The sequence below is a fragment of the Balaenoptera borealis genome, assembly GCF_965194805.1.
Source record: "Balaenoptera borealis genome assembly, chromosome: 4".
Classification (NCBI taxonomy): domain Eukaryota; kingdom Metazoa; phylum Chordata; class Mammalia; order Artiodactyla; family Balaenopteridae; genus Balaenoptera; species Balaenoptera borealis.
Window position 1 is genome coordinate 142,355,478 of NC_138861.1, and position 15,321 is coordinate 142,370,798.

The following is a 15,321-nucleotide window of genomic DNA, read 5'->3' on the forward strand; positions in this document are numbered from 1 at the left end:
ATTTCTAGCTCATCAATATGAATTATATAAATACGTGACATGATAGAGATAAAAGCATTAATGTGTCACAATAATTTTGTTATAACTTAATTGTAAAAAATGGGTTTCTATTTAATGCATAAAATTTTGCATTTCTATATTCATTTATTTATTCATAATGTACTCATTTATTCTCTCTTGGGACTCTGACTCTTACTTCAGGATTTCATAAAACTTGAAACATTTAGTATATAAAACTGCCAATTGCTTCAAGTAGTGTTATAAATGAGGATGTATATTTTGGAGGAAACTATTTTTGAGCTTTGTTTGCTGGCTGAGATCATGAAACCCTGGAAATTTACTGGGGGAAGAACAGGCCAATGTGATCATCACTATTAAGAATAAGTCATCTTACAGATTCAAAATAGGTCATATCAGAATTAAAGTGAAGATAACAATGAAGTAAGGTAGAATATGAATATGCATAGTAAGAAATGTGTCAGAAGAGGGATTTCACATATTCATTGTATTATGGGTAGGTCCACTCAGCTTACTGGTTCTGAATTTTTCACCTAGAGAGCTCTGCTCTCATTAATTGAGATTATTATGTGACTGAAATATCAGAAGTACAGTAACTCTAGGGAGCCTCATTCTAAAATAATGCTAGGTCTCAGCAAAGGAAACCATAAACAAAATGAAAAGACAACCCACAGAATGGGAGAAAATATTTGTAAACAAAGCAACTAACAAGGGATTAATCTCCAAAATATACAAACAGCTCATGCAGCTCAGTATCAAAAAAACAAACAACCTAATCAAAACCGGGCAAAAGTTCTAAATAGACATTTTTCCAAAGAAGACATACAGATGGCCAAAAAGCACATGAAAAGATGCTCAACATCACTAATCATTAGAGAAATGCAACTCAAAACTGCAATGAGGTATCACCTCACACTGGTCAGAATGGCCATCATCAAAAATCTACAAACAGTAAATGCTGGAGAGGGTGTGGAGAAAAGGGAACCCTCCTACACTGTTGGCGGGAATGTAAATTGGTAGACCCATTGTGGAGAACAGTTTGGAGGTTCCTTAAAAAACTAAAAATAGAGCTATCATATGATCCAGCAATCCCACTTCTGGGCACATATCAGGAGAAAACCACAATTCGAAAAGATACACGCACCCCAATGTTCATCACAGCACTATTTACAACCGCCAGGACATGGAAGCAACCTAGATGTCCATCAACATATGAATGGATAAAGAAGTTGTGGCACAGGGAGCTTTATACTCTGTAATGACCTATATAGGAAAGGAATCTAAAAAAAGAGTGGATGTATGTATATGTATAACTGATTCACTTTGCTGTATAGCAGAAACTAACACAACATTGTAAGTCAACTATACTCCAATAAAAATTAATCAAAAAAATAAAATTGTGCTAGTTCTGTTGCTGGAGAAAAAATTATAATTGAGAAATCTGGACCTCATTTAATAAATATTATTGAATGTCTATAGTATGCAAGAGTACAAAGATAAATAATATGCATGTCCCTGTGCCATACTGTAGTAGATGAATCAGGAAGATATGTAAATGATATAAATGCACTGCTATAAGAACAATGATACAGCATAGCAAAAGAAAAGCTTAATAAACTATGCTCTAGTTGGTCAAAGATAAACAAGATACTGAGTGGAGAATAGTTCAAGAGGTATTTAAGAGGGAAGAGAGTGCACAGTGTTTCAGAGGCAACACCAAATCAGCCATAAAAAGAAATGAAATTGAGTTATTTGTAGTGAGGTGGATGGACCTAGAGTCTGTTATACAGAGTAAAGTAAGTCAGAAAGAGAAAAAGAAATACTGTATGCTAACGCATATATATGGAATCTAAAAAAAAATTGTACTGATGAACCCAGTGGCAGGGCAGGAATAAAGACGCAGACATAGAGAATGGACTTGAGGACACGGGGAGGGGGGAAGGGGAAGCTGGGGCAAAGTGAGAGTAGCATCAACATACATTCACTACCGAATGTAAAATAGATAGTGGGAAGCAGCAGCATAGCACAGGGAGATCAGCTCGGTGCTTTGCGATGACCTAGAGGGGTGGGATAGGGAGCGTGGCAGGGAGGCTCAAGATGGAGGGGATATGGGGACATGTGTATGCATATGGCTGATTCACTTTGTTGTACAACAGAAACTAGCACAGCATTGTGAAGCAATTATACTCCAATAAAGATGTATAAAAAGATGTACGGAGAGAGGAAAGAATGTTATTCACATTCAGGGAAATATATGGGCATGGAATGCCTGAAATGAGGACCTAATAAAGAGAATATTGTCAGATAGTATATGAGAGAGAAGTAGCCATTTAATTATGGAAGATCTTCACATTAAAGAACTAGCTTTTTAAAATAAGAGATCACATAGAGGAGGGTTCAAAAGTTCAGTACTGAAATCCCAGTCTCTGGTTTCCCATCTCTGCTGTGCCTCTTGTTATCCAAGTGACAATGGGCAGATTACCTAATCACTCAGGGTCCCAGTTTCCTCATCTGTGAAAGGGAGATAATAAAAGCCTCATAGGTAGTTTTGTGGATGAATCAAGACTATCTATGTAAAGCAATTAGAACAGTGCCCAGGTCATCAGATACACTCAATAAATTTTAGCTAGTATAATAGGTATTCTTTTTATCCTGTAGTCAGTTTTTTTGGAATTTTGGTTTTATATTATTAAAGGCAGAAGTAAGTCATGATCTGAAACAAGCAGCAGACCTAGAAATGAAGAGGGCAGACGTGAAAGATGTTAAGAAAATAGAAACAAGTCAACAGGATTAATAAGTGACTGAGTGTAGGTATTGAAGAAGCAATTTTATAATTAATTTTTATAGCGGGTTTCTTACTTGGGTAACCAATCCAATGGTGTTTTTATTAACCAGAATGGATAATATAAAATGAGGAAAATGTTTGAGAAGAACCATATTGAGTTAATTGGAGAATATTATATACATGTCCCATATACCCTTAAATAATTGTGTTCAGTATTAGGCAGGATTCTCCCTGTACTTATATATGAGTTGCATGATATAGGGCTTGGTGGAAACTGAATCTTTAAAGGAACTCACATGATAGGAGTAAAAACAAGTAAAAGAAGTAAAAACAAAAAATGGAAGACTATAATATTAAAAGATACCATTTAAGGTTTGAGTAAAAGAAGGGACATAAAACACTGAAAAGGAGTTAAGGAGGAAGGTGAAGTAGGAAATAATGTCATCACAGAAATCAAAGGAATTAAGAATTTCCAGATGGAGAAAATGGTCAACAGTGTAGAACACTAAACAGAGATCACGTAATAGGGGATTCAGAGTGGTACTTGATATATTTTTCAAAGTAATCAATACCAAGAGTAAAATAATTTGGGTTGTTATTTAGTTTCATTATTCGCAGAAAAATATAATGTTAAAACCAGAAAGAAACCAATTTTAATTTGCCAGCTCACTTCATTTTAATTTTATTCTGTTTTCCTTATCAGGAAGCAGAATCCTTTTAACAGTTTTCTCATATATCTAAATAATTTTTAAATTGGCATTTATCCAATTTTTCAAAATGCAACTCCACTTAATGTAAGAAAGCATAACAAAGGTATTTTCTAAAATCTGTATTATGTCATGATACATGTTACAGTTATAACTTATCATTTATGTGTTGTATACTTATAAAAAAATAGATGTGATTTTTTGTTTAAAAATGTGCTCTGTTGCTATTTTTACAACATAAAAATAGTAATCTAAGTCTGGAAATAATTGCTTACAATTATTTATTCTAATTTAAAGTTAATATTCTTCATTTTGTGTATTTTTAAAAAGAAAATGATCACCCATTCCAAGTGTAGATATTGGGTAACTACATGTTGTTATTTCAGGAATTGTGGGATATAAAAAAGCACAACACAGTTTTGAACGAACCATTAAAACCTAACTGGAGGGGGCATCCCATTTTTGATGGAAAAATTGGTTTATTGATATATACTTCTAAATACAAACAAAAAACATTTCTCAATACAAATATAGATATACTATATTTTAATATGACTTTATATAAATCTATCCCTTCTAAAATCACCTAAAGTAATATCTGTAGTTTTATTTATTCCCACTGGTATAACTGGATTATATTTTATTTTAGTCATAAAATGGAATTAAGTTACATTTCAATAATACAATTGTAGATATTATGCAGAAATTATGCATAGTAATTTTGGTACTCCATTAATCAGGAAATAAAATGTGCATATAAACTATGATTTATTGAGGAAAAATGTTATTATACATCTGGTGTGTGGTATACGGTTTAATCCTGTATGCAACACAGTAAGAAACTCACACTAACCGTGGACTAAAATTGAAATTAAACTGCATAATGAGGCATGTAGTTAAATATGATCTTATTTTATTTGCGATGTCACTGGAAAATATGACATCTAAACTATTGTATATACATATTTTACACATATAAAATGTTTCCAAAATTTAGGAAGTAAAGCCTTAACTTTTTATGTCTTAAATAATTTAGTAATATATTTCATTTTAAATATTACTCATATATCATAAGAGCTGCTCTCATGAAAATGACAATAATTCTACTTACAAGGTATTGAAACAAGAAATGTTTTTGTTTCAATTTCATCTGAAATTTTGGTTTTCTTTTAAATTTCACTTTCTTTTAAAAAAAACTTCAAGTGATGCCTGCAAATAGGTTCTTTGTGCTTGGAGCATATTGATGGATTTTTTGGGGTTAGTGTTGCTTTCAGAAATAATGACATGTTTGTTTTACTGTCAACAGATTTTAATGAAAACAGGATTGTAAAACACCCTGATAAAATACAGTCATCCACTACATAGTAAAATGTCTCTTTTTTGCTACCAATGTATGTTGAAAGAATGTTAACTAAACTCTATTTTCCTTTTATCTCTTAAGTTGTGGTCCAAATTATATATCTGAAAGACTAAAATTTGTATACTTCTAGTATTAATGTCAAACAATTACTTAATCAATGTGATCTCTAATTTAGAATGAAGACCATTATAAACATTTCTGAAATTGCAAAGGAAATTTAAATGAAGCATCTTTTATTTTCACACTGAGTGAAAATGTACAGTCTCATTCAATAATTTTCAAAAGTACTTCAATGTTGCATTTAAATTAACAGCAACCTTTTGAAAAGGAAAAAGGAAAAGTAAGAATGGGTTACTACTATTTATCTTAATTTTTTTTTCCCATTAAAATGTACGAGTATTCCTTTCATTTAAATATCCTTAGCCTTCAGAAATTTTAGATTATAAATTACTTTCAAAACATATCCCTAGGGCTTCCCTGGTGGCGCGGTGGTTGAGAATCTGCCTGCCAATGCAGGGGACACGGGTTCGAGCCCTGGTCTGGGAAGATCCCACATGCCGCGGAGCGACTGGGCCCGTGAGCCACAGCTACTGAGCCTGCGCGTCTGGAGCCTGTGCTCCGCAACAAGAGAGGCCGCGATGGTGAGAGGCCCGCGCACCGCGATGAAGAGTGGCCCCCGCTTGCCACAACTAGAGAGAGCCCTCGCACAGAAACGAAGACCCAACACAGCCAAAAATAAATAAATAAATAAATAAAATTTAAAAAAAAAAAAACGTATCCCTATACTATTTGTATATATTTCATAAAATATCACTTGATTATTTATAGTTTAGAACCACAACTATTAATTACTTATGTAATGAGATTCCCCTCATAACCGATTTTAGCACTTTACATGTCTCATAAATAAGAAGAGTTCAGTTATATGTACCTAATGATGAATAAGACAAGGGGTACAATGGAGGAGTGAATTATGAGTTATAAAAATGTAAATATCAGGCAATTAAAGGAGAAAAAGATGTATTATGCAGTATAAAGTTATGCCAAATTACTGAATATATTGAATATCTTAAAACAGAAGATTAAATACTCTTGTTTTGATAAGCTGAAACTTTTTTACATGTGTAAATTTATATCTTGAAAGTATCTTTTTATATTCTGTGCTTGTATGAGACAAATACATGCTCTCCAAAAACAGTCCTTTGGGTTAAATAAGCCTCCTCAGGTGATCTTTATTTTCTTAGTTATGCACTGAGTCATACCATGAATAAGGTCCAGATAAAGAAAGTTACCTAAATAGATGCTCCATTTACTTTTCATTTTAATGATCTAAAAGAAATATATTAAATAATGAACTCTGATTTTTCCTTTGTATGACATCTTTACATAGTCTTAAAATAATGTTATTTAGGTGTTTTTAGATATTGCTATTCTGAAAAAGTATGTACTCAAAAAACACAAGCCAACTACAAAACTAAAAGGTGTCAAAAAGTAGTAGTAATGAAATATGCTCTTTCCCATTGCCCATTTTTTCTATCCTCTGAATAGTAATTATACAGAAAAAAAGGTTTTTTTAAATCACTGATTAAAGTGAAATAGACTTTAAGAAATTTATTTGCTATGAAAATCATATTTTAGTGAAAAATTAAAATTATTTAAAAATATAGATTAATAAAATGACACCAATATGTAGCTATAATGATATATGGGAACACAAAATACTTTTTTTACTATCACAGTTCATTAACTACATGTATTTGTTTTAATAATATACTTACTTTGAAATTCCATGAAAAAGCTAATTAAAATACTCTGGAACTACAGTTAACATTTCAAATATACTTAACTGAATAACCAATAAATTACTTGAGATTAAACCAAATAACCAAATAATAACTATAATGTCTTAATGAAAGACATGTTCTAATTACATCATTTTTTCACATGAAATAAGCTTTCAATTAGCACGGTGTATCTAAGGCACATAGAGCACCTCTGGTTTGAAATCTGAAATGATATATTGGGTTTTAATTGCTATTTTAATTTATTGTTTCTTCTTTTCAAAGCATGAAATACAAAGCATCATTACAGCATTCATACTGAGCTAAGATGCAATCATTCTAGGCTCAAGTGAGGATCTCATCATGTTATCACAAGATTGCATACAGCTTATTATGCACTAGAGCAGTATGGACACCTTAAAAAAAAAAAGCTTTTAAATGGTAACCATGCTGAGCTCAAATGAGACAATTATGGATTTCAACGGATCTTAGTAGGAATAAAAAAATTATGAATATGTCGAACTGTGAAACCAAAAAATCTTTCCAAGGAGTGAAAATGTGAAGTGTATATTTTACTACTAATATAGTTATATACCTTAGTTTTTATTTTATTAGAATTAAAAAAATATTTGATAGGTCATTTCTCAAATATGAATAAGCAATGCATCATGAGATTTTAAAGACAGTGTGAGAAAACATGTGTTGTTGATTAACTGCTTCTCCTTTTTGGAATTTTAGTATTTTGCACTTAATGCTAAGGCTTATACATCTGCAATCTTACAGGTAAGAACGGATTTTTCATTATTTACTTTACTAGTATGGTGAAAACATTCAAGCCTCCCACACCAGAGAAAGCTCTAGAGTTCTGATTTCTCAACAGAGGAAAATGGGTTTCCTTTGATGCCCATGAATTTTCCAGTTTTCCATTGTTTTGATCATGTTGCCTAGGATTTTGTTGCTGTTTTCTGAATATTAGCTTCAGAATGCTACACATGACCTTTGCATAGCATTTTTTAAGCATTTTTTTTTAAGTATGCTCACCTCTATTGGAATGTATTTAGCTGAAAATTCATATATAAATGTCTTCCAAACGTTTATTAACCTGAGATCTACATAGTCTACAGGATCCTAGAACTTTTTAAAAAATTAAATATAAAAATATTTTTTATTAGCATACTCTATCAAACTTTTTTCTTTTATTGAAGTATAACTGCTGTACAATATTATATAAGTTATAGGTATATAATTTAGTGATTCACAATTTTTGAAGCTTATAATCCATTAATAGTTATTATAAAATATTGGCTATATTCCCTGTGCTGTACGATGTATCCTCATAGCTTATTTTATACAAAATAGTTGGTACCTCTTAATCCCCTAGCCCTATATTGTCCCTTCCTTCTTCCCTCTCCCCACTGGAAACTACTAGTGTGTTCCCTATACTGTGATCCTAGAACTTTTTGAGAACCAGGGGAAAATATTGGTCCTGTAGTCAAAAAGACATAGATTTCAAGCCTATCTCTTACTTTTCTGATGAAGTTGACCCATTAGCTCTTCATTTCTTTTTAACTTAAAATGATTGGACCAGACTGGATTTTTCTCTGACTTCTCTTAAATTGAGTTTTCCTATCAGAGGAAAAATAATTCAACTTTGGGATCTTCTTCCTAAATTTTTTTTTTTTCTGCTTCTATTAAGTGCATGTGAAACATTGGCATTTCATTAAAGTCTTTGGAAAAAATTCTCAAGACTTAAGGGAATATGAAAGGCATAGAGGGAGATCTGGGAAAGAAAAAATATATATATTTTGCTTAGGTGTTTCTCAGCAAAAGAGAAGAGGAGATTCTGGAAAGGCCGAGGAGTTCCCAGCCCACTCCTGACCTGGGTCTCTGGTCAGAGACTTCTGGGCAGGTGGGTTCCAGGAAGTGGTAGTGTAGTTAATATGACCAGGCAGAAAGGTGGCCTAATTTGTTAGCTTTGGTGTGCGTCAGCTCCTGTGTGGCCCAGATGGTACTGGAGAGCCAATAGACCTACTGTCCAGGGAAGAAAAGAAGCAGAGCAAGAGACTAATCTAAATGTAAAAGAAGGAGGATATGCTGTCTAAGAAAGCTTTCAAGCACCAGCGGCGTCCTGAGTGTCAGATGAAACGCTGACTTCCGAAACAGGGTTTGTAGCATGTATAAAACTGCAATGATGTCACTCATGAATCCTAATTTCTTAACTAAAATTTAGAGTCATAGTAAATGGCCCTAGAAGTCCCAATTTGCAACATAGTCGCTGCATTAATTAGTCAACTGTGGAAAAACATTGATTATGCCAGGAGTGGAACTGCCTAAGAATGACCTGGGTGGTCTGCACAACGCTACATCTTCCCAGTTGTGCATCTGCACCACTACACAAGGATGCCAACATGGGTGGGGCTGTGACACTACACAAGCACCACAGGACCGAGTTCTTCAGATGCACTGTAGCCAAGTTCCCAGGCAACTCCTATAAATAGCAAGAAATCCACACTAAAGCAGCTGCATAGCACAGGGAGATCAGCTCGGTGCTTCGTGACAACCTAGAGGGGGTGGGATAGGGAAGGTGGGAGGGAGATTCAAGAGGGAGGAGATATGGGGATATATGTATATGCATAGCTGATTCACTTTATTATACAGCAGAAACTAACACACCATTGTAAAGCAATTATACTCCAATAAAAATGTTAAAAAAAAAAAAAAGAAATCCACACTAAATGGCACCAATCAGCCATGTAGGCCATTTTTTCACACTCTAAAAGGAGACCCACAGAGTGACATGGGTTTCCTCCATGGCTGACTGCAGCTGAGACTCTGGACTTGGTACAATACACTATTGAATGATGTGGAGCCTGAGGCATTACATGTTGCTTTGTCTTGCTGATTCTGCACTTGTGATTTTTCTCCCATCTCAATAAGTTCTGTTCCTTAACCCACGTTTTCTGACTTTGTAGAAGTCTTCCTGAGTCCTGGCCCTAGCGGCAGCTCTGAAGGGAACCACCCAGAACAACACATTTTAAATCTCAAGTAATAAAAAAGTTTCTCTAAGTAGATGAATTACTGTTTCAGTCACTGAATTTTGCATAAATCTATTTGAAGAACATTTCTTTGCAACTTTGCATCTGTTAGGGCTTATTCAAAAAATAGAAGGATTTGAGAAAAGAGAAGAATTAGAAGAGAAGAATGTTTTAAAATTAGTTAATTCTACAGTTCATTCAATTCATTCTGTAGCAGTATTTTCTAAAGAAAACATCCCTAGAGGTCATTATTGCCTAGTGGAAAGGCATATGTCAAAATGAACTTCATTTTATAAAATGTAGGGAGAGCCACACACTGAGAGAACACATGTATGTTTATGTCAAAAGCATAAAATAAACAATGTCCACCTGTCTTTTTCCCCCTTTGAAAATATAGCTTTTCTCCACATGCTTTTCTTTGAATGTGCAGGTTCTGGACTTGAGAACAACATGATCTTTTAGCAGTCATTTTTACATAAGAAATAAGACGCACATTTTAGCCAGAGAAAAATCACACTACGTCCCCAGACTAACCCTATGCTATCTCAGTTTTGAACCATATACCTCTAATAATTATTATACCAATTACAAAAGTTTAGGTCTGTACATGCCAAGGAGTAATGGAAAAAGCCTGAGGAATTAAAGTTTTAGTCAGGATATTTTAAGTCTTTTTATATTAGGCACATTGCTCTATTCCAGAAATGGACTGAGCTTTTAGTGAAAGATGTGGTGTATTTGGATTTTTCTGATGTGAGTCAGGATAGGATACCATTATTTATGGTGTTCTCATGATACCTACCCATCAGTATCTTATTTCAATCCTTCTGATACCTATATTTTTCAGGATCACATAACACACCTACAGAGCTCATATCATAAACTTTAATTGAAGGTTATTTTAAAGATATTATCTATGTTAGCAACCATTACTAAAATATAAAGCCCGACTTGATTAGGGAGGAAATGGATAGTGAAAAATATGTGATGGAGAGCACTTTCTTTACAGTTTATTTTGAACATCAAAAATAAAGCAAGGTAAAATAAGTTGAGTCTTCAGAATAATGTTGAATCACTTTATTTCACTTCAATAACCCAGTTTGAACTGCATTTCATGACTAATTTTTAAAATTTATATTATTTTCATGTCATGCTATTAGATTTACAATTTTAATATGTAAGGTTATAAGATTAGAAATCAAGATTATAAATAGGAAAATAGCTTTTCTATTATGACATGTTCAAGATAAGTAGTATTGCACAATGATATAGAAAAAGTGGGTTTTTTTTTTCAGTAAACAATAAAATGTATTAAAAATCATAAAATATTTACTTTTCAAGTTATAATATTTTGTTTGCTTCAAGTTTATTACAGGATTAAACAAACAGTAATGAAGCAAATTTTCATTTAACTGTAATTGTTTATTTGTATTATTTGCTTAATAAATAATACATTAATCAATACAGACAAAAAGCATGTTTAGAGACAGTTTTAGTGTCATAATTCAAATAAAAATAAATTTCAAAAAGGAAATGAAATTTATTTTGTTATTCAAAGCACACATTATAAACTTGATTTAATTACTGTAGATATTTCAGTGGAATATCCAAATCAGGTAATAAATAAATTTTATAAATTTTATACAAAATTTTTGAATATTTATTTCCTGATGCCTTCATACAAACAAGGTTTGGTGATGACAAAATTATTTACTGATATTCTGCTGTGCATAGCTTTCAATGCTTTAAGGTGAGCTTCTTTCAGTTGGAAAATGCCTGTCAGCGCTGTGTTTTATGACACACAGTAACTACAAAGTTAATTTTGCAAATCTCATAAGCTTAGCACCTTAAAAGTTCGAGTTCTTTAAATGATATGCCTAATAATATTTTGAGCATTTTAAACAACTTTTTAAAACTCAAGTAAATTATCATTTACTTATTTTAGCTAAAAATGACATTGAGGTTCTTTCAAATTACTTTCTACTTTTGTCATCATGAATTTAAAAGGGAGGATTTAACATTGAAAGATCAGTAAAAAGAAAAAATAATAAAATTATAATAGTCTAATCTCAAAAATGTATTCTTGACCTTAGTGTTAGCCATCTTTCTTTAAAGATGTTAGAATAATTTCTGGAGAGCTATGGTAGCTATGGTAAGGTAGATTACCTTTTTTATTTTATCAGTATCAGAAGTAGCCTTTTAAAATCCAACTAATTATGGTAGTCATATACTCTCTAATGTTATATTGTAATACCAATTTTTTGAGGAAATAAAATTATTAAAATGACTTTCAGGTAAGCAATTCAATTGATCATTGGTGTCACAATATTATTGGGAAAAATACAACTATTCATAAATTAGAAAGTGTTTCTTAGCATGGCTTTGTTGACAAAAGGAGTAAGGTTGGCTTTGGAAATAAAAAATGTATAATATAGATTTATATTATATATAATATATAAATATATATTATGTCTATATAGTCAAAGTGTAAAGAGCTATTGTATTACAAGATGAAGTAAACAAAGATAAAATAATAATAATCTTTCCTTCCTGTAATTTCTGTTTGCTATTAATTTAAAAATCTAGCAAAAATAAGTTCTTTATTATATTCTATTACATTATCAAACATAAATTTAAATAAATCTGAATATAAATAAATAATCATGATCAATCAGGTACTCATTAAAATATATTTTATTAATTTTTCACATTTTATATCTTACTAGTGGCTCCAAAATTGAAAAGGTCATTCACCTATTATTACTGCTAGTGCTTATCAAAGGATCTGGGTCAGACATTGAATATCTGGAACATTAGTAATGTAATTAACACCAGCATTTCTAATTACTATGTCTGTGAGCTAAAGGTCTCTAAAACTGCAAGTTTTAGCACTTTCTAACAAATTTATTTTTCTCAGCATAATGTACTTTGCAGTCATTTTGTTGGGGTTGTTGTTGTTTTATATAGACTTTACTTTTTTAAGAAAAGTTTTAAGTTGACAATAAAATTGAGTGGAAGGTACAGAGATTTTCCACATACTTCCTGCCACCCCACACATGCATAACCTCCCTCATTATCAACATTACTCACCAGAATGGTACATTTTTTATGTGAATGAACCAACACTGACAGATTATAATCATCCAAAGTCCATAGTTTACCTTGGGGTTCACTCTTGATGATTTATGCGTTTGGACAAATGCATAATGACATATATCCATCACTGTAATGTCAGATGGAGTATTTTCACTGCCCTAAAAGTTGACTGCTCTGCCTATTCATCCTAAACACCCCTCACAACCTCTGGAACAACCGATCTTTTTACTATCTCCATAATTTTGCCTGTTCCATAATGTCATATAGTTGGAACCATACAGTATGCAGTTTTTTCAGATTGGCTTCTTTCACTTAGAAATATGCATTTACAGTTCCTCCATGCCTTTTCATCTCTAGATAGCTCATTTTTTCTTTGTACTGAATAATATCCCATTGTCTGGCTGTACCACAGTTTATCCATGCACTGACTGAATGACATCTTGGTTACTTCCAAGTTTTGTCAATTATGAATATAACTGCTATCAATATCTGCGTGTGGATAGCTACATGTAAAAGAATGAAATGAGAACACTCCCTAACACCATACACAAAAATAAACTCAAAATGGATTGAAGACCTAAATGTAAGACTGGACACTATAAAACTCTTAGAGGAAGACATAGGAAGAACACTCTTCGACATAAATCACAGCAAGATCTTTTCTGACCCACCTCCTAGAGTAACGGAAATAAAAACAAAAATGAACAAATCGGACCTAATGAAACTTAAAAGCTTTTGCACAGCAAAGGAAACTATAAACAAGACGAAAAGACAACCCTCGGAATGGGAGAAAATATTTGCAAACGAAGTAACTGACAAAGGATTAATCTCCAAAATATGTAAGCAGCGCATGCAGCTCAATATCAAAAAAACAAACAACCCAAACCAAAAATGGGCAGAAGACCTAAATAGACATTTCTCCAAAGAAAACATACAGATGGCCAAGAGGCACATGAAAAGCTGCTCAACATCACTAATTATTAGAGAAATGCAAATCAAAACTGCAATGAGGTATCACCTCACACCAGTTAGAATGGGCATCAGCAGAAAATCTACAAACAATAAATGCTGGAGAGGGTGTGGAGAAAAGGGAACCCTCTTGCACTGTTGGTGGGAATGCAAATTGATACAGCCACTATGGAGAACAGTATGGAGGTTCCTTAAAAAACTAAAAATAGAACTACCATATGACCCAGCAATCCCACTCTTGGGCATATACCCAGAGAAAACCATAATTCAAAAAGACACATGCACCCCAATGTTCATTGCAGCACTATTTATAATAGATCATGGAAGCAACCTAAATGCTCATCAACAGACGAATGGATAAAGAAGATGTGGTATATATATACAAAGGAATATTACTCAGCCATATAAAGGAATGAAAGTCTGTTATTTGTAGAGATGTGGATGGACCTAGAGACTGTCATACAGAGTGAAGTAAGTCAGAAAGAGAAAAACAAATATCATATATTAATGCATATATGTGGAATCTAGAAAAATGGTACAGATGAACCGGTTTGCAAGGCAGAAATAGAGACACAGATGTAGAGAACAAACATACGGACACCAAGGGGGGAAAGTGGGGTGGGGGGGTGGTAGTGGTGGGATGAATTGGGAGATTGGGATTGACATATATACATTAATATGTATAAAATAGATAACTAATAAGAACCTGCTGTATAAAAAAAATAAAATAAAATTCAAAAAAAAATCTGTGTGCAGTTTTTTCTGTGGACATAAGTTTCCAACTTCTTTGTGTAAATGCCAAGGAGTGTGGTTGCTGGATCTTGTAGTAAGAGTATGATTAGTTTTATAAGAAACCACCAAACTTTCTTCCAAAGTGGATGTACCATTTTGTTTTCCCAGTAGCAATGTATGAAAGTTCCTGTTGCTCTGTATTCTTGTCAGTATTTGGTGTTGTCAGTGTTCTGGATTTTGGCCATTCTAATGAGTGTTTAGTGGCATCTTATTATTGTTTTAATTTGCATTTTAATGACATGTAATGTGGAACATCTTTGCATATGATTATTTGCCTCTGTATATCTTCTTTGGTGAGGTATTTGTTAAAGTCTTTGGTCCATTTTTTATTGGGTTGTCTCTTTTCCTATTTTGGGGTTAAGTGTGCCTTGTTTATTTTGAATGACAGTCCTTTATTAAATGTGTCTTTTGCAAATATTTTCTCCCCAGCCTGTGGCTTATCTTCTAATTCTCTTGTTAATGTCTATAGCAAAAGTTATCAATTTCAATTAAATACAGCTTATCAATTATTTATTTTATGGATCATCCTTTGGTGTTGTGTGTATTAGCCCCTTTCATAGGTTTGAAGTAGTTGTGGTGTTTTTAAAAAATTTTTATCTTCCCAACAGCTAATGATATTGTGGTATGTATCTCTTCATTTGGCTTCTCACTTGTATCCTTCATCAAATCCTTTATTATATAACAAATTGATAAGTGGAAGTAAATTTCCTCTGAGTTCTATGAGCCATTCTAGCAAATGACTGAACTCAAGGAAGGAGTCATGGGAACCTGGATTTACTTA